Source organism: Gavia stellata, chromosome 3 (assembly GCF_030936135.1).
Source record: "Gavia stellata isolate bGavSte3 chromosome 3, bGavSte3.hap2, whole genome shotgun sequence".
NCBI classification, from domain to species: domain Eukaryota; kingdom Metazoa; phylum Chordata; class Aves; order Gaviiformes; family Gaviidae; genus Gavia; species Gavia stellata.
Window position 1 is genome coordinate 51,262,756 of NC_082596.1, and position 20,632 is coordinate 51,283,387.

Genomic DNA, 20,632 nt, shown 5'->3' on the forward strand with positions numbered 1-20,632 from the left:
ATTCCCCCTGCCCCAGTCCTCTGGATCTCCCCTTTACTGCCTCAGATCCCATTTATTCATCCCTGTTTTTTCACCTTGATCTAATATGGCTGTTTCTTCTTTCTAGTTAGTTAGTTGCTGCCCCCCCGCCCCCCCCCCCCCCCACACACTTCTACCAAGTTGTTTCTCTGCTTTAAAGCTGCAAGCAGAATGCACTGAACAGTGCTTGCACAGTTGGGTTGAGAAACTGAAGAAAAGCAGGTGGGGGGAGCAGTAAGTAGGAAGAGTCCCAGCGAACTGCTCCTGAACACAGCAGTTCTTGCTGAGAGTTGTGTTGCTAAATGAGAGTGAAAACAAGTATGCTGGATTAGTCAATTTGGGGTGCACGTGTAATGGCAGGAATACACGTATGAGGATGGGAGAATGAAAATGAATCTTGAAGGAAATTGTTTAAGTTCCTAAAAATACCTTTGCCTCTCTTTCAAGGAAACTTGTGATAGTGAATGGGTAGAGATCGGACTGTTTTTGAAAGCTAATGAAGTGAACAAAAACTTAAACCACGCGTCCTTCTGGACTGCCAAGTTGACAAAAAGGCAACTGTCCTCTGTTTCTAAATATAAATGACCAAAATACACCCTTAAGTCGAGAGAGGGGCCTGGATGGAATGGCCAGAGTTGAGGATTTCTTTTTTCTCCAGCCAAAAAATACTAAACAGGTGGCTAGTGAGCTGAATTCAACGCCGGGTCCTAAGCTGCATGTATGGCCTAACACTAAGGACACAACATTTAAGAAAACCTCATCGGTTTAGATTATTTTTAGTTCATCAATGACAAACAGTTGACAGAGAAGCAGCTTACCTTTCTCTTCTGAAGCACAATATATATTTAACAAAAATAAAGTTTGCTTTTAGCATTTAGGCAAGCTCCCTGGACTCTTGCCTTTCTCTTGGACTTCCACCAGTGCCTTTGGGTGCCACATTCAGATTCAAAGTTTTCAAAAAAAGTATTACCATGGAGGGGTGGTTATACCTCCCTTTCTCATCACAGTCTTCTGACGCAACAGGGTGTTACATAATTGCTCTGGTTGTCTCCTTTTGGAGGAGTCTCAATGAAACTAGTAGACACCCTGAGGTGTTTGTCTGTCACTAAGTTGTTAATGAAAGGCAAGAGGTTTACCAAAATAATTTTTTTTCTACTGTATTCTGTTGTTTGGGTCAACTGTGTTCTCTCTGGAGGAGGGCAGAGTGTATAATCTATCCTGCTGTATGATCTTTCCAATCTGGGCCTCATCTCAGGGACTGAAGTGTTACCGAAGTTGTCTATTTTGTAAAAACACAAGGGCTGTCAGCCTCTGAAGTTCACATTTGAGTTCTGAAGCCCTCCAAACCCTGATTTTTCAGATGACTGAGCCAGCTGCAGCTTGTCTGGATTTTACTGAGATTTGGAGGTGCTCTGTGAGATGCATGGGGAGCAAGAATTTATGAACTGTGCATGTTGACCCAGTTGTAGGGTCATTTTCCATACAGTTATACTGGGTAAAATCAGCAATTACATTGATGGAACTATCAGGATGGCAAAACAGTGGCTTAAGACAACCCTTTAGTAAAACTCTGAATATGAAACATGAGAGTTGAGTGTCATAGTGTCTTGACTGCCCCTAATTCTACCAACCTTGTGACATGCTTGAGAATGGGGCTTGCCACTGTATGTTGTCAAATTGATACGGGGGCTTCTAGTTTTTGCATTTGGAAATGTTAGATGTGTTCTTCTAAAGTTTTGACACTTCAGTGGAAGGAGTAAAATTGCTTTATTGAATCTTCATTCTGCACTCTCAACCAAAAACAGGAACGGGGAGAAAGGAGCTGGTTTATTAAACAGTGGTCCCAATCTCTCAAAGTGTCAGTCACCCCCACCTATTCAGAGAATAGTGGAAGATGAGTTACTTACAACTCTGAGATTTAGCTCTCAGGATCTTGAATTGTTGTTCTCTTGCAGATTTTTCAAAGGAGAAGAAAAAAAGTTCTCCCCAACTGGTTCCTTCCTGTAATCTGTTGTTTGAATTGAACTCATGTTCTTTTTCTAGAGGAGGGTATGGCTGCTCTTTTATCCTAATGTGTGCGCTATTGATCTTTTCAGTTTGGTTCTGATCCAGTATCCATTGAAGTCAATGAAAAGATTCCCATTGACTTCAATGGGGGATGGAACGGGCCCTTAATGAGTTATTTAGTAAAATTTTTTGCTATCATCTGAAATTCTTGTACTGAAGCTTTCTCTGAGAAGGTGATGATTTATTTATGTTAATTGCTGACAATTCCTGCTATACTTGTGGAATACAGATAATGGATAAATGGGGGAAAAGGTAACAAAAAAATTCTTTATAATATTTGTAACCGTGGGCAGATAAGATCCTGAACTATGTTAATTTAGTCATTACAAAAGATTGGCAATAAAATATAGATTTAATAGTGTTTCTCTCTGATGTTAATGCTTTTCTCACTATCCTTCCTGCAGCAGTTCTATTTAATAACTCATGAGCCACTTGCACATTGTCATCCTCTAAGTTGTGTATATAAGTAAAGGATCCAATTAGCATGGCTATGAACCTGATGTCCTTCTAGTATATGTCAGTTTGGATGTCACTGTAGGAACATGCATGCAGGATCAAATGTGGTGCCCTACTGATAAACCCTCAACTGCACCTTCTCTCCTTCTGCCAACAGGAAAAGAAACTTAACCTTTTGCAATGCTGCCATATATGCTGTTGGTGGGGCGCAATTTGTCAGACACTTTCCCTAATCTTCTCCTGCTTGACTTACAATCTCTTTTCCCTGGTGCTTTGTGCTGTTTATTTCACCTTTCAGTCCTCAGGGATTGTAGTCTATGAAGCCTCCCCTGTATATGTGAGAACTGTCTCTCTGCTAGCTGACTCTGTGTTTAGAGGAATTCAGCTTGGTTCAAGCTCCAGCTTGGCTCTCTTGAAGATCCTGTAGGTCTCTTTGGCATTGGAAGTCTCAGTCATAACCAGAGTAATACTAGACAAAGGAGCATCCTATGGTGCTGCCTTGCTTGCAGTCAAACACGTGGTGAACACGCCAGTCTAGTTGGCTGAGTTGTTGAATAACTCAACGGCAATGGACATGCTGGTACACAAGACTGCCATCCTCCGCCTGAATGTCAGTAGACCTAGTGTGTGTTACAGGACTTCCCTACTAGCCCCATTGGCATCACAGGCTGTAAAACTTGTCTGAAAGCAGGCTACTGAATTGCATGCAGTCCTAGCTTCAAGGCTAAGGGTGTTCGGAGGTATTTCTCCACTGGGGTATTTATTTTAACTTTAGGTGATTAGGTAGACTTAGTTTTATGCTTTGGGCTCTAGCTTAGTGCTAGAGCTTTGACAGGTTGAATAAGTATGTCAGGTAGAGCTGAGAGCCATTCATGTTATCGCCTAAGTTGTTTCTGATGTTGAAAAGGTTACTGGCTATAGCTGTGTGTCCCCTGCCAATGAGGAGATGCAGTCCTGCTCTCTAGCCCTGCTCAGAGATTCCTTTCACATGCCATCTGAAAATAATTCCAGCAGATACACTGGGGACCAGTTGTTCTGAGTGCTGCTTTCCGTCAGCACTAGAGTATCACTAGGCTGGGAACTTCTAGCTAAGGCAGTATTTCTGTGTTTCCAATTATGACCAAAATTAATTTTCACGGATATCATCCTCCTGTGTGGTTGAGAAATACCTTCTTGCATGTCTAGAAATAAGAGGTTGTGCTACCTAACAGCTTCACAGACAGCATGCACCACGAGTGATCATGGACTTGCCAAATGGGAGTTAATAGAGATTCCAATGTAATGGTTTCCTTGTCTTGCTTCTTTTCTCTTCTTCCTAGTGCCCAGGAATCTTTCATCTTTCTGAATGAGTTGGTAATGCCAAGACCATCTCCTTCACTTGAAGACTTGAAAACTTTCCAGGGGATTTTGTCCCAAAGGATGTATGCTGTGCACAGTGAGACTACAAGATAAATCTTGTGAGCACTTGGCATTGTCATGCTTTGATATCCCAGCTAGAATTGCTCTTCCTGCTAGCAAAAGAATCCTAGAGCTGGCCAAATATATTGCAGATCTTGCCATTGTTTTTTCAGTTTCCACTGTGTGGACAAAAGATACATGGCAAGGGTCCTTGGTCATTTCTGCAGTACAGAGAAAAATCTGAGTTTGTTTCTGAGAACAAGGACCCTAAGAAGTTAAATCTATGAGGCACCAAAAGCATATTCATCTGCCTCATTGCAGTTAGTGGCACACTGCCAAGCACTGTTTGCCAAGTACAGTTACTTCACTTGAGAGAGACACCCTGTTTCTCTTGAGAATTCCTGCACCAAAGACTGCATATGGATTTTACATTAAACAGTTATTGAATGAAAGACAAACAGTGCTTGGACTGGGGACTTGAGCTTAGGCCTCTCTTTTTCCTTAGAGGGCTTCCCAGTTGCTCTACTACAGAGACATGCTTCTACTTTTCCATTTGCTTTGGACCACAAACTTCTGACAACTTCTCCACAAAATGACATTCTGTTTGACTCAGACAGTGGAAAACAGACCCTCTCCTCCAGTTCCCTGTCCCAGCCAACACACATAGTAGTTCAATGTGCTTCTTTGAGTTTGCAAGTTGTGGACTCGCATCCTTTCAGAAATAAGTGATCCAGGACCCATATCTGCAACTCCAAATCCTTGATATTTGGGGAAAAGGGACGATTAGGGTGGTAACTACAGTCTCTGTCTCCACAGATCATAATTTTGAATTCAGAGAGCAGTGTAAAGCCTGTCAGTGAACTTGTATGGAAGATTTATGTGCATTACAGAATGGCCAAGGCCTGCTGAAATCGTAGCGATTTGGAGAATCTGCCATACAGAACTTCATATGCAAAACTGCATGCTTCTAGGGAGGGTAGATGAAGGTCTTGATAATTACATTCTTAGATTTTCATATCAAAACTCTGTATAAATACTTCTGTAGGTAGCTTGGTATTGCCCAGATGTGGAGGGAACTTGTATGTGCTAGGGCTGAAAGCAGTGCAACTAGGCTGCATAGCCTTCTTGCTGTTCTTCCCTGTGCTTACCTTGAGAGACAGTAGATCCGTGATGAACAGCCAACATGGGCAAGGAGGCATAAACTCCTCCCCCTTTTGCTTGGAAATCATTAATCTCTGCTCTTGAGGTTGTTAATCAGTCATAAAACAGTAGATCTTCACCTCCTGCGTGTTTTAAAAGCAGCCTGTTGCACTTCCTGAGCTGTCTGTCAGTGACCTCTTGTAAATGAAAGCAGCTGATGTCTGTATCATAGAACAGTTATTCTTGACTCGGGGAACCCTTGTAATAAACCTGTTCATGAGCATTAATTGTAAATGCCAGAACTCTTGTTCTGTTTGGAGGTGGGAGAGGAAGCAAGTAGTGGTGTCTTCCAAGGGGCTTTGAGTGCTCTCTGTGTATCTTTCGCTGCTATTTTTTTCCTCAACTTTGCTTTGCATTTTCTTCTTATTCTAGCCTGATTTTCCATCACTAATATAGGCAGGTGATTCTTTTAGCATGTACTGTCAAGGATAGCTTTGGTTGGCTTATCTACTGTATGTGTCCACCAAGGACTTTACACCATGTGAACCTGAGCTCCCAACATAACGGCAAGATACTGGATCAGACCCGGTGTCCCTGCACCAGTGAGGAAGCCGTTGCCTCTGTGAGTACCATGGACAGAGATGCCTCCTTGCTGGCCCAGGAAGTCCTGGTCTGCAGCAGAAACCACTCAACTGGAGACTGTAGTTCTCTCATTGGCAAAGGGGTTTGGTGTAGGCAGCCCCAGGGCAGGGGTTAACAGGTCTAGTTCTTGGTACAGTTGTCTCTCAACTGGCTTCTACATGTAAATAATCTAGGATCATGTATTGGGCTCTTGCAGCAATCTATGCCTTACTGGGCAAATGGAGTATGGCAGCAGAGTTTGGCTCAAGTGCTGTTACACATACAAGGTATCATTCCTGTCTGAAACATGAATCCAGTCATCCTGGGACTTGGCCATAACACATTTGAACCATACTTTTGATCACTTCTGCTCAAAGCTTCTCAAGTAAATACTCTTTCACTGAAGATAATGAGTGAATATTGGGGACAACAATACACCGTTTTGCAGGTTAAAAGACCCCATGTGCCTGTCATCCAGAGTCTGTTTTTCAGAATGTACTCAGAAGTTTCTGTAAACAATATACCTTACTTCAGTATCTTCTTCCCAAGTCATGCTCAGCAGTAGGACTTAACGGTCATAGTCCTAAGCTATACCAGAGGGCATGTCTATGTGGTGCTTTTTTGACATAGGACTGTGAAAGCATCAATTAGACATACCTGACATGCCATTGTGGGTGAGTGCAATAGCATTAGGCTCTGGCAGGGGCCACGATAACATTATAAATAGTTCCTCTTCTGGCTTTGGTATTTTGTGGTTACCAAGCTAGCTCTACATCATTGTCCCTGTCTCCAAGCGCTGACTTGCCCAGCTCCCTAGCTTTTTCAGATTTAGTTCAAGTACCTTCCTGGTGCTCTGTTGAAAATCTGCCCTAGCTAGATACAGAACTTTGCTTTATTGCATTGACAGTCTGTTGCTCCATTTATTTATAGCCACTGCTGGGTGTTCTAAAGGTCAAGCCATTTCCTCACAGAGCATTTCCAAATGGGCAGTACAGGGTATCTCTCTGTGTTACCGTTTGGCTACTGTGTCTTTCCCATTGAATATTAACTTTGCTCTCCCAGTGCTCGGGTGGCATCTCCCGCCTGTTTCAGAAGAGGGTCCAATTTCTGAGATCTGCCAGGTGATGACATGAGGTAATCCACTAACCTTTATCAGGCACTGTGTGGAGGATGTAACTGCCAGAGCTCATTCCAGTTTTGGGAGAGCAGTAGTATAATCACTATTTGATCTATGCAGCTGAAATTCCTAATTCTCATTGTCCAAGGAAGACTGTTGCCTGCAGGGGAGAGAAGGGAGGGGGCAGGGGGAATCATCAACACTGGCACATATGTGAAGAAGAAAAAATAGTCATTACTTACCCTATGATAACTATGCTGCTTCCAATTACTGTTGTAATCAATATGGATCCTGTGGCCAAGCTTGTCTTGCTTTTCACAGTCCTCAGTAATACAGACTTTGAATTGTAAAGCTGCTGCTGATACAGGGTCATAGCTACCCTGACCTTTACCCAGTACAATGGGAATTCATGTGTATGATTCTAATAGACACACTATTAAAAATAAAATAATGATTGTCTTGCATGTATGCATATATATATACACCTACAGTGCGTATTGACTACAGTGTTTCAGAGAATCAGTTACTGTAAATACCTGTTGTTATAATATATTGTCAGTGTATTACAAAATGGGTCTTGTTGCCATGACAAATTAGTCTTTTTAAGTAGTGAATTTCCTGCACCTTCTAAAATAATTTTCTTTAAATACTTGCTGTTTTTATTATTGGTGCTTGCTTTAATTACCATTTTTAAAAATGAATGGAATGGGAGGTACAACAGATTATCATTACTTATATGTTGAGCAGTTAAATTCATAGCTTGAAAGCCAAATGTAACAAAATGCCCCACAGCTCTTTCACACTTTGCTTAATACAGTTGTAGAAGAACCTTAATTCATGTTTATACAATCAGCTGTAGACTGTTAAGGCTTCCAGGTGATGAGGTAGTTCACTAACACACCACCTATATGGGCTCAGTTTATCCTCTCAAGCATCATCTGAAGGGTGTAAAAAAACTCGCTTTTTATGAAAAAAGAGAACTGTTGGAGGGGAAAGGTCCTTAAAGACATTCCAGTCACTGCCTGGTCTTGGCGTAATAACCTGTCTGAGATGGTTGTAAAATCACTTCCGCTTCCATACTGTGACTCTGTTAGCTAGAGGGAACAGGGTTAAGACAAAGAGAAAGCACATCTTAATTCACCCCGGGTGTTCTGAGCTATACCTTGTGCTTTTTGAGAAAGACACCTATTGTATTGAATACTCTGTTGTGAAAATCCACTGGGATGTTCAGATGGAAATTTAGCCTTGGCACAGGGTGCTGCACCTGTGGAAGACACTGGAACCTGCAGTCCCTTTTACTAAAGCTTCTCTGTTTTTTACAAACACCAGATATGCCATTAATTCCAACTGTTCTTCCAAAATGACTGATAGTTGAGGCAAACTCTTTCTTAATGTGAACCTTTAATATTCCTAATTTTATATCCCTGTACTTGTACTAAGAGGTCATAGTCCTTAGCTGGGGATATCATTTGGGAATGCTGTAGTATAGCTGAGATCTGTGACCTCTTAATAAGCATCAGGAGAAAGAAATGGGGATGATTCTACAACATGCCCTGGGGGTAATTTCCCTTCAAGAAGGCAAGCTGGAACTGTTCAACTTTTTTCTTTCTTTCAGTTTTTTACCTTCAGGGGGAAATTGATCGATTTGGAGATGATTATTCCATAATCTCTGAATTTTTCTCTTCTACACTGCAATGGGAACTCCTTGAAGTTTAAAGGGGTTGTGTCTCCTGTGTGCACTGTGGAATGAACCCAAGAAGATTATGGGGACAGCAGTTCTTTTAGCACAGTTAGTGTAATAGTAGGCAAGTTTGGAACCAAAATACCAGGAGGGTCTGTGGACAGAAAAGGGTAAATTTGTTTTTAAATTTGGCTGACTAAGCATGATCACTTCTCTCAATGGATGCTTCATCTGGGATTTATTTTTTTTTTTGGGGGGGGGGGGGGGAGGCGGTCCCAGTAATGTGGGTGTATTAAAGACATGGTAGAACTGAGAGTTATCACGGTGAATTGAAGCAAACTAGAAAAGGTGAACTGGCAGTCGATGTCTAAAAAACTCAAACTTGACGAAGAGTATTTGACACCGATGTAATAATGACATGAAATGCTGGAAATTTATCTGTGAAATATTTGTTTAAATTTACTCTTATTAATGTTATCAAAATAGTGTTAAGTTTATACATACACAAGTAAAGTGGTTTAATATTTTAGTTTGTAATATTTCTGAAGCACATAAATTGCAGTAAATTATTTTGCCTGTATGTAAACAAGGAAAGCATGCTTTCAGGACAGGGAATGAACTGGAGTGCTTCAAAATGTCTTTTGACATAGAACTCTACGTAAGATGGTGCCATGGATTGGCACTTGGTTGATATGTGTAATATATGGGAATTCATTTTAAATTTCATAAAAATACCTGTCACTGGTTTATTACCTCCCTCACCATGGCTAGTACTGGTGTCTCTAGTTCGTTTTACTGCTGGATCCCAGCAGGAAGTGCAGTCTAATGACTGAAGGAAGGTTGGGTGACTCATGCGGGGGAGGCTGGAGAAGGGTCAAGTTTTTCAAGTACTTTGCAAACCTTTTACCAGCTGTAAAAGCAAAGCATAGGGAAATGAAACAGCAGTTGCTAATTTACCTTTCTCCGACAAATGCAGGCTTCAGCATGAGTGCATAACACATCAGTTCTATTGTAACGCATTAATTAACATCAATAACTTTACTATGTATGTGTTTATTTCTTATTGCTATTATCTGACTTCAGTACATGGCCAGCAGCGATGCTTGTATTTTTGCAAAACACTGAGCATGTTTGATCTTTCCTGTAAATTCAGTTTCTAAGCAACACTTCCTTTGTCCTGAACTATTTTAATAAGTCGATAACCGTAGGTTTCTGTATTATTCTAATTATTCTTCTAAACTGCATTTGAAATACTTAAAACAGTTCTAATATTTGCTTTTTCTGTCGTGTTATGATTAGAATATTTTGCATTACAGGACAGTCTTTCCTGCACTAGGCGTATGTGTAGCCTGACTGGAGAGTATTTCTCAATTTATGTCCATCAGTTGTTGGCTGTAATCTTTGCTTCACTGAAACCAATGGAAATGTCATTATTATGTCCACTGAGGGCAGGATTTCTACTAGTGAGTTCAAATTCTCATTCAATTGTATTATTGCTCTCAGGATTCTTCTCAGTGGCACTCAGATCTCTGCCTTTCCAACACTCTTTATCATTTCAAAATAGGCAGTGCTTAACAAACTTATTTCCAAATAGCACTTCCCAAACAACTGGCTGTGGTATTAACCCTATAGTTGCAAGCAATTTCCCACAGCAGGTTAGTTTGAAAGTAGAAGAGCTTCCCTTGTCTGCCATGATACCAGGTGCTCTCAAAAGCAAAGGCTAAGAAAATGGAAGAATGTGGTTTATCTTACTAAAATTACGTTCTGCCTCTTTTGTGACCTTCTCCACCTGTCATTGTCTTTGATTTTCTCTTGTTACTTGGTATGATTATTCTTGCTACTGACGCTCTGCTTTTCTGTCCTTGTAATCTTTATACTTTCCATTCTCTTACTGAGTGTTTCTGGAGGTGTGCTTTTATTTCTGTTGCCTTTCACACTATCAGCAGGTTAGGTATCCCTGCAGTTCTCCCTTTGGCTGAGAAGGGTGGAGATGATTTTCTCTAGTGATGGAGTATCCCACTGCTTCTCTCCTTGTCTGTTCTCTCTCCTTTTTCACTCTCCACTTTTCTACTGTTTGTCTCTATTCTCTTTTTGCCTCTAGGATCTCTACAATAGTGCTACTATTCCTATTAGGTACTTCAGCGAGAATAGCAGGCTGAAACTCACTCTATATGCTTAGTTTCATGCTACAGCCTCTGCTGGACTTGATGCTTTTTATAGGAATCAAGAAGATAGATGCAATGTCAGGTCTACAGCGCATCTTGCTGTTTGCACAGTCATCCATTGCAACAGTCTCATTCTGGATTTGATCACTTTTTGGTCATTTTTATAAATGCTCCAGCTTTTGTGTAGTGTTTCTTTAGGAATATACCATAGTGTATACCAATGAAAGTACAACAAGATGTTCCCAAGTGGTAGGAACATTTACCCTTCATAGCATGGGGCAGAAGAGTGTTTGGTATACCACAGAGCGTATTTTTTTGGTCATCTCAGTGCAGGCATAGCTGGCCCTGATTTGTTTTTGAGGGTGAGTTTGTGTATACTGAGTTGGCTTCATGAGAGGCTTATAGTCTTTTCTATTGCATTTCAGTTATTGGACAGTGCCTGAAGTGCTTAAAAATTACTTGTGCAGTTCCCCTCTATGGGCATGGAAAGAGGCCCAATACAAATGAAAGGCTAAATTCTACCTATTGCAAAATTCATAAGCTTGGATACGAAATCAAAGAGAATCTCTGTATGCTGTGAGTCCCACAGATTTTTTTCATACAGTGTTTTTGAAACCGCACCTCAGTTAGTGGATCTGATGCTGTGAGGGTCGTGAAAGGGGCTAGCAGATGTAACTGATCAATAAATACATGTTCAGTGTGTCAGTATTGTTCTTTGCATGTGGGGCAAACCTTATATTTGATACGCCTGTAAGAATTGCACAATGCCTTTCATTCTCTATGCTCCAAATCTTTTTTTGCAACTATTTATCTACAATACCATGATACGTAGCCAGCTTTGCACAAGACAGCAGCTAAGACCCATGAGATGTAGTAGGGGGAGACCGGAAACTCTGGCCAAGAATAATGTGGCAAACCTCCTGCTCTTGTGAAAAATGCCACAGGATCTCGCTGTCCACAAAAAGCAGATTGCACTGTAACTTTTGAGATGCGAATGGGTGGATTATTCCATGCATGCATTGCCAAAGCACGGCTGATGCTTTGTTTTTCAGGTGAGTAGTACTCATGGGAGTTCCGTGTTTCAAAACGGTATGACTCTTTGTCACTCTTTCGTTTCAGAGGTAGATGACAGCACAAGCTCTTTTACCATACACAGAGGGAGGCTGGCCCTGATAACCCAGTCATAGCTGTAGAAACTGTTCCGCCTGCAAGGGCTATCAGTCCCATACGATTCTGAATCATGGGGTCGAGGAAGCAGCTCAAGGGTAGTGTTTAACCCTGAAGTCGTATCCTGGCTCTCTCTTTTCTCCTTACCTCTGTTCTCTGGGAGCTCTAGCACAATATTTTGACTTCTGAGCCCAGAGGGTTGACTGTGTGGCAGACACTTAAGGTAATTATGGGCTTACTTATACATTTTACTGTCAAATTACATAATTTTCGATAGAGGGCATAATGTATGCTTTCTAATACACACTCGTGGAGGCTTGGGGTTCTGCCTCTTATTAGGTAGCTTAAAAATCAAACCACGTGTTGTAACAGACCCCAGTACAATTGCCATAAAACGTGTGCAGCATTCCTCCCTTTCCTTCCGTAACATTCTAGGATGTATAAATACAGGATGCTCTGTGGAAGAAAAGTTTGGATTTGAAATCTTTTACTGTAATATGTGGAATGTGTTTACTAAACCGTGGAAGCAATTAGGGGTACAGGAAATGTTGTGTATTTAGGTAGTCAGAATGCTCTTAGAGACTTGAGACATGGAACAATCATTTTTCCATGAGCCGAGTGTAGTAAATATAGTTTGCAATCCAAATGTTATTTGCATAGTTTATAGGCTTGCCAGCTATTCTCTTAACAATGAAGTATGTAGTTTTATCAGAACTACATGCCTGCTTCTGAGGAGGGGGAATGGGAAGAGCAGAGAATGACATCTTTTACAAAGAAATGAAAAATAAAATGAATTATTTTGCTATTGACTAAAAATAAGTTTTGATTACACATTGCAATTGCATTTCGTGACACTGGAACTGAAGAAATTTTACTTTGAGTGTCAAAATGGTTCTTAACATTTCCTCCACTCCTGTGGAAGTGTCTGTTTTTGAATGAAAGAGACACATTTTTCAGTAAGCTTCTTGTTCTATAAAAAGATGTTGCAACTTTTGACTGGCTCTAAGTTGTTCATTATAGTATCCTCTTTCTCCTTCTTTCTTATACATTGCTTAAAATGCTGGATAAAAGATTCCTCTTTCTTACTGCTTCTCAATAAGCAGTTAAATCAGATTGAAAGAAGAGTCATTGTGAGTTAATTAGATTATGTTAGCTTTAGGGACATGGCTCCAATATAGAACTCTATAGTTGCCTTTTGTATAATAGTGTTTTGTCCGTAAAGGTGTTGTATGTTAAAATTCCAATATAATTATGTTGTACGTTTCAATTAAAAATATGCTTTGCAGTTAGAATTTTTGCTGCCATTTCATCTGTGAGAAACATGGACAGTCTTCTTTTTTTCCCCTCAAGAAACTGTACATCATCTCCTGGATCCAAAAAGTATCTGTTTTTGTACGTGGATAGCTAGCCTACACTGGTGAAATGCTTCTAAAATTACACGTGTAAGTTATATTATTGTGTAAGTAAAGACTGTAGCATTCCCCTTTTCCAGACCTTATCAGCATAATCAGGTGTACCATATTTTAAGAAACACTAAATGCCTGCAGGATCTCGTACATCTCCCCCTATTTCCATTTTTTTTTTTAAAACATAGACCTGGTTCAGATTTATGTAGTTCATTTGAAGTTCATGCACTGAATGGATTAATCAGTCAGAGAGGGATACCTAGATAAAGTTACTTTATCTTAAAATTTGCCACTCCAAAACTGATCTCATAAAATGAGTCCTTATATGTTCTTTGGCATGATTCTTCTGTACCCAGTCTACACTGTTTTCTATGAGCTAGAGCAGGAAGGAGGAAGGAATAAAATTCCTATTTCTAATCTAAGGCATGCTTGGTGACTTGTTTCCTCCCTGATATTTAAAATCAAACCCACTCAGTAAGCCTACTTTCTTAGCATTACCAGAAGTACCACTGTTTTCTCTAAGCTGAGGAAGCATAAAGAAATCATTCCCAGACTGAAAGCCAGTAAACTTCAGACTAGAATTTACCTTTAGATAAAGGTAAGTAATGTTACAGAATATTAACCTTCTCAACATGGTCTCATTATTCAAGGCCATGTCTTTCTAACTTCTTGTTTTCCCTCCCCACTTCTCATTTATTGTTTAAATTTCTTACCTTTGTTCCTTTCTGTATTACATTTGCTGAGAATATGGGAGGCTCTTGTGCTGACAGAAAGGGAAATGATGTAGCTGTGTGTTTGATCTGCTGTTTTTTTAAAGTAACTTAGGAGTAGTAAAAATCCAAACATCAACAACTAATGTTTCTTACTTTCAGAACTTTTGTGTTATGATTATTTGCCTGTTCTTTCAGAAGATTCATAAATGAAAGAACAGACATGGTTATTCAATACATATTTGAGGAAGAAACTGGAGAAATGATTCTACTTGATTGCCGACAAGAAAATTAATGCAAGCCGTTGCTCCCTCATGAAGAAAATAGGTTTGAAGTCCACTCATTTCTTCCATTGTTAAGCCATGAGTAGATTTTAAGCTATTTAAAATTACTGGTCCTGAAAAGCCAGCCTATATGAAAGAGGTTCACAGAGTGCGTAGTTGAAGGGGACCAGGTGAGAGTAGATGAGTTAGACAAATTACTGTCACTTTTCATAAGTAATTACTTACAGTCAGAATCCTCTGCTTCGTGTAGATAATTAGTAACTTAAATGTTTTCATCCAGAGAAAGGCATACAGCTTTTTTTTTTTAAAATAATTTTGAACTTCCCTTTTGCAATGACTGGTGAAGAAATACTGAGTCTCTTAAATCCTCTCTGTCTGGGGTTTAACTCCCAATGTGACAGTACCTTTCTGCCTTAGGCCTTTGATGTATTTATCCTCACAGTGTCTCAGAAAGGTTAGGAAGATCTAAGGGTACTTAAAAATTAAATAAAAAAATGAACTTAATCACTTAAGGTGAGATATACGTCCTTACATCTGAAGTCATGATCCTGAAATGCTCTGCTCAGCTGTTACCTCCCCTAAAAGACACCTTTCTGGCACACTTAATGGTCTCTTGTCTTGTCCTGAGCTCAGAAGTACCACTGTTTTCTCTAAGCTGAGGAAACATAAAGAAATTATTCCCAGACTGAAAAGCAGTAAACTTCAGACAAGAATTTAACTTTACAGGCAAAGGTAAGTAATTGCACTGAATATTAACATTCTCCACATTGCTTTGTTCTTTTGACCATTCCACAATCTCATGCTTTCCACTACTTCTTCCAGGCCATCAGTGAAGGAAACTTTTGCATATGAGGTAAAATGGTGTACCAAGGAATTGTTATTTAAGAATGCTCCACTTCCAAATTTGGGGCATTAAGATGCACAGGTTATTTTAAAAGAAAAAGTAACACACACAAAAGACATAATGATAAGTCTACCTTGCCTGTTCAGATTGTTCTTAAATAACATCATGCGGTTAAAGTGCAGGGAAGTGCTTCTGGACATCCTCTGTTAGAGCTGTGAGGAATGGAGGATGTGAAGAAGAGGTTCTTTGTTCAGTGGTGTTGCATTTCTCACTATTCTTTGCCCTTTTCCCCCTGGCTGAGGTGGGAAATAGGAATATACGGCATTCCAGGATGAAATTACTGGTACAAAGTAGACCTACTTATTTAATTAGAATTGTAAGGTAGCCTTTTCCTTATACTAGTTATGCTAGTTAGTACTGTTACAGAGAAGCAAGTCATGGTGCATGCGTATGCTACCAATCATTCCCACAACGGGTTTCCATACAGCTATAATAGTACTGAACTGGTTTCCATGTTGTCCTTTGGCCGTGACACATTATACCATTGTATTTGGGATACAAAGTGAATTCTTGTGATTCTGAATTTAGGCTTTGTGGAATCTCACTGGGAAGTAAGATCTGAAGGTATAAAACTTGCACCAACAGTCCTTTGCTACAAGGTTATATATTGATTTAAACTACTGGGTCCTATCCATCAAAGCTTCTATTTCAGAAAACATTTTCTGGGTATCTTTCTTTATGAAAAGTACAGCAAACCCTTAAACAAATTGCTACTATTTATAGAATTGGATTCAGAAGTGTATGTTTTGTTTGAGATCTCAAGTACCTATCTCTGCAACTCCAAAGTAAAGGATGAGGCTTTAAAGATTCGAGGGCAACATCTGTTAAATCTGGCTGCTTTGCATATCTATATACCATATAAATTTGTTCAAATTATTTGAAAATAGGCATGTATAAAAGTATACCCAACATTTCGTTTACTGACCATAATGTACTGCTCATTGAAACGAGATTATGACTTGCAAATGGATCTCCAGTCTGAGTAATTTTGCAGACGTGTAAAATGTCTTCTGTGGAAGAAATGAAAGGATGGCAAATCGTGGAAGTAGGGTGAAGTGGATAACATGATTGCTAAAATCTTTAATTGCTGAATAAATATCTTAATAGCTGAAAGGATACAGAGGTGCCTGAGACCCATGTCACTTTGCACTGAAAGCTAACAAAACTCCTCTGTTCCTCGACCCTCATCACCGCTCCAGTTTAATTTATGAAACTTAAAAGATTTAAATATTGGCATGAATAATTGTGACCAGACAAAACAGTAAACAGGACTGTATCTCTGTGCTTTTAAGTGATGCTGAAAGCAGAACTAGCATCCAAAATGAGGGAATAGAACTCTGGATTTCAATGTAGTCACTTCAACATACTCATACAAAGAGTAACCTTTTCTCTAAAAGTAGTTAGGTATTACTGTGTCAGTCGTCTTTGGCCTTTTATTTGCTGTTACTTACTGGTGTTTGCTAGAGCAAGTGAAGAATTAAATACCTGAGGAAAGGACCTTGTGCTCAGTGTAATAATCAGACTAATTTGGAAATCTAAGCTGAATCTGTTCAGAAACTCTTAGTTCATAACACGCATGTCTACTGAAGTACAGGAAGGCTGAGCACAAGCAGGTAATGTACATTCAGGCACCTGCATTGCTTATGTTACCCAGAATTTTCCGCTGTTGTCTGGGTATCAAAAGGGAAGAGGGTGATGAAGAAGAAAAGCTTATTGCATAGGACGGAGTAGAATGGATCTTAGTGCAAAGACCCTTGCAGTAGTGAGCAGTAACTGTGTTATGTCTGTATTGTATGGTATAATGCTGTGCAGAGATAGTTTAGCTCTCTAAGTAAGAGAGTTGTATTAACTTGTGAGCAAACAACTTCTCTTTTTCAGGATGCTGCTTCAGTTCCAGGGCTGGCAAGATCCCCAGTAACTTGGGTATTTTATGTTTGCTTTAATGCACAGTGTGGATGTGCCAAGTCTGTGTATTTGATTTGCAAAGGACAGAAATGTACTGTTTTCTGCCTAACTTGGTTGTTGATGGTGCATGTTGTTTGCATAGTGTGACAGTCCTTTCATAGAGTCAACTCTTTGAAATACTAATTTCTGTAGAAAACAGTAGTTTCACACCTGTGTCCTCTGAACGTGGCAGGTGACTGAATCCAGGAGACAGAGGCTTTCAATCACTGAGGGCAGAGGTGTAGTTAACTTCAAACGCATTGCTCAGCCTGTTGAATTTGTCTGTTCACTATTGGCCTGCTGTGAGTTAGGGGAGTGTAAACGTACCTTTCTGAACAGGGGAAGAGAGTTCGGTCTGTTAGCAGTACTTCTGCGTGTCACACCCTCATTACAATGTATTTCATTTTATATTCCATTTTTCCTTGTTAATTTGATCCTGTCAGTAGTTAAAACCAGGTAATTTGATCCAGAAATGATGTGAATCATCTACAGAGAATTGAAGCGTACGGAAATTTAACATGAAAGAGAGACCTGTCTGGCACCTGTTTTTCTGCAGTAGTATACAGTGACCCTAGAGAAGTTAAACAAGGAATTTTCTTTTGAAAGAGAAGGCAGAAATTCTGCATGATATTAAGGAGAAAAGAGCCTCGGGGAGGATCTTTCAATCACTGTGAGCTGACAAAATGCTCCAGAGCAGCACAGTCCACTTTTAGTGTCAAATTGAAGAATGGAGACACAGTTCAAGGGTGTGCTATTAGTATCGCCAACCCAAACTTCAAGTGTACATGTGATAGAAAGGACCCTGCTGTAGACAGCTAGCTCAACTGCTGAGTGGTAGTAACCTGAGAATACTAACAGGTCTTTTCTTGCAATCTTATTAAAGATAAGGCTCAAAAAATTCTTGAGGATATTCGAATCATTGATTTATTTATCATTATTTTTAAGCTGGAGCACACTGACTGTTTTTTAAATATAGAAAACGAAAACAAAAGAGAATAACCTGGTGAAGTATAGGCACTGCTGCCATCTTTATTATTATCCTGTGCCTCACTCAGGTGGTGTTCACAGTTACCTGGACTACTATCAGACTTACGCCTCGAGGACATCTACAGTGCTCATGAGACAGGGCTTTATAGAGCAGACTCACACAGCACTCTGCTTCAGAAATGAAGTGATTGTGGGCCAGGAGAAATCAAAAGGGAGCATTACATTACTTCCCCACTGCAAATGTGGTTTGGACCAACAAGCTGTAACCTGCACTGACAAGAAAATTAGCCTTGCCACTGTATTTTAAGGGGGAAAAGCATATTTGGGTAAGATGTAAAGCAGTTTCCCTTTAGAAGTGTGGGGCATTGCCATGCTATCAGAGACAGGGTGAAGCTCTGGAGTGGGAAACCATAGAATGGTTCTAGTTAACAACTTTTTGAGGCACCCATGTGTCATTCATCAAACTTGCCTTTTGTCTGTCTGAAAACAGAATAAACAAAGGAGATGGTCTCCTACATAGTTCTTCTCAGTGAAGTAGATAATCTTGGTTCACTGAGCAGAATATAAAAACAAGTCATTCTCGATGGCATATGCCATAATGAATGCTTGATACTGAACGTTTGAGGAGTACATGCCTCCCCTCAAAGCCACACTGTCTGAGTATGACACCCACAGCTTCCATGACCGGAGAGGCTAAGAAAAATGTTTTAAGGGAGGAAGTCTTGATGGCATATCAAGGTAGGCATTTATAGCCTGTCATGATGAAAAGCCCTGTGTGAGAACAAATAAATACCCGAGCTTGTTTTTTCAGTTGATAAAACTCTGCTTGCCAGGAATCGTAAAAATGGGAGCAGTAATTAGGATCAGTATGCAAATGCTATTTAAACTCTCCACAGTTATTCCCTACCTCAACTATAGCTTTCTTCCCCATTTTCTTTCTTCCTCTAGCACATTTCAGCCAAAACACAACCCACACCAAATTGGCCCTGCAGCATCAAAGCTGACAAATCTGAACTGTGATAAAATAAGGGAAATGGAATTCATGCAATTGGAGATTTTACAGAGGGCACCTGCCAGCTTTTCAGGAGGTAACCAGAGGAGTGTTCTTTTGAGTAAAGCACCTCAGGAAATCTGTCCTCTGTCATGTATAGGCCCTAGGTTAAGTAAGACTAGTTGATAAGAGCAGCACTGTAAGCTATGGCTGAAAGGAATCTGAGGGTCAAAGTGGATGACAAAACAGAACAATGATGTTCCCTGTATAAAACCATATTCAGTAATGGCATTTCTGCATCTTTCATCAGCTGAAGTTTTGAAGCGCTCTGAAGATGAAATTCTGTAGGAGAATGTAAAGGTAATCTATACTTCAGTCTATGTATCGAACCAATGAGAGCCTCTGACATCACACAAGAAGGTTGTTTGGCCTTTGGCTTTTTCTGGGTAGCCCAAAACGTGGAAACCCAGCAGGACCACAGCATAACACCACAGAATTCAGGCATGTTTGCCCCTCCGGAGAGAATCCGTGTGGTCTTTCTGTGCACCTGGTAACTAGCCGAGACTCACTGCCAGTATGCTGGACTGGGTGTTGGATGGGTCGTCTTCACCTAAATCTTGGTCCTGGCAAAACACACACAAATCATTCAGTGTCATTGACAGAAATCAGAGGAATGTGAGTCTACTGGCCGTTTCTTCATGTACGCAGTCACCAGGAAGGATGATGTCAGGAAAACTGTGTGGCACCCCACAAGAAAGGACTCTTGGGTGAGCAAGCAGTAGTCATCTTAGGAGGAAAACAATACATGGACTCGCTGCATGACTCCATACATTATTTCCTCTGTGCCCGTGGGACCACGGATGAGTCAGCAACAGTTCATGGTTTGTAGTAACAAAAGTAGCTGACAATTGTAACAAAATCAGTATGGATGCTTGGTTCTCATCCAGGGCCAGCGGGAGGTTCTCAACCAACAAAGCCAATGCAGTCTAGTCTATCAGGACATCTGTTGCTTATGAGGAGAGTGATGTAAACAAAGAACAGCCCTTTCTTCTTGTTTTATCTGCTCATTAACAATGTGATGCCTTGTGAACCATAAACATAGAGTGTGTGTTAGTTGGTGCTGATTATACTGTTGTCAGATAGGAAGTCTCTTAAGATATTTGCAGCGTTGTTGCCAGAATAAAGGTCGGGAGTGGACCTGCATCATTGAGGTGACCAACCAGCTCAGGGTATGATACCACTGATGCCTAGTTTTCACACTCCGCCACCAGCATAATTTTGGAATATCTCCCTCACACTGAAAGCTGTAAAGCCTGTACTGAAAGACAAAAAGCCACAGCTGTACTGTGCCAGGGGGAGACCACAGAAGAGACTGAGACTGTCACCAAAATGTCCTTGCAGGACCAGGGTATTTTTAAAATAAAATTTCCAAAAGATCATGGGAGGCAGATGATACCATACTTCAGAGGAAAGGTCTTTCCCACCTGGTGGAACAATTCTGTTCCTGAACTCCTTATTGTGTGATTGATTTAACCCTCTGGGTATGGGGGAACACTATCACCAGGCACCCAGGCGA

At 40.4% G+C, this 20,632-nt stretch overlaps 1 protein-coding gene across 9 annotated transcripts in view; it reads left to right on the forward strand.

Annotated features, from left to right (window-relative positions):
* The window catches only part of ZNF521 (zinc finger protein 521), a 234,612-nt gene that overhangs the window by 25,987 nt on the left and 187,993 nt on the right, over positions 1–20,632 (forward strand). The window contains exon 1 of one of the 9 annotated variants that reach the window (XM_059836081.1): positions 3,989–3,998. The exons of the other annotated variants lie outside the window; for them this stretch is intronic. The gene's annotated coding sequence lies outside the window, so the exon portion shown is untranslated. Of the gene's footprint in view, positions 1–3,988; positions 3,999–20,632 lie in introns of those variants that run through there. 9 annotated transcript variants of the gene reach the window in all.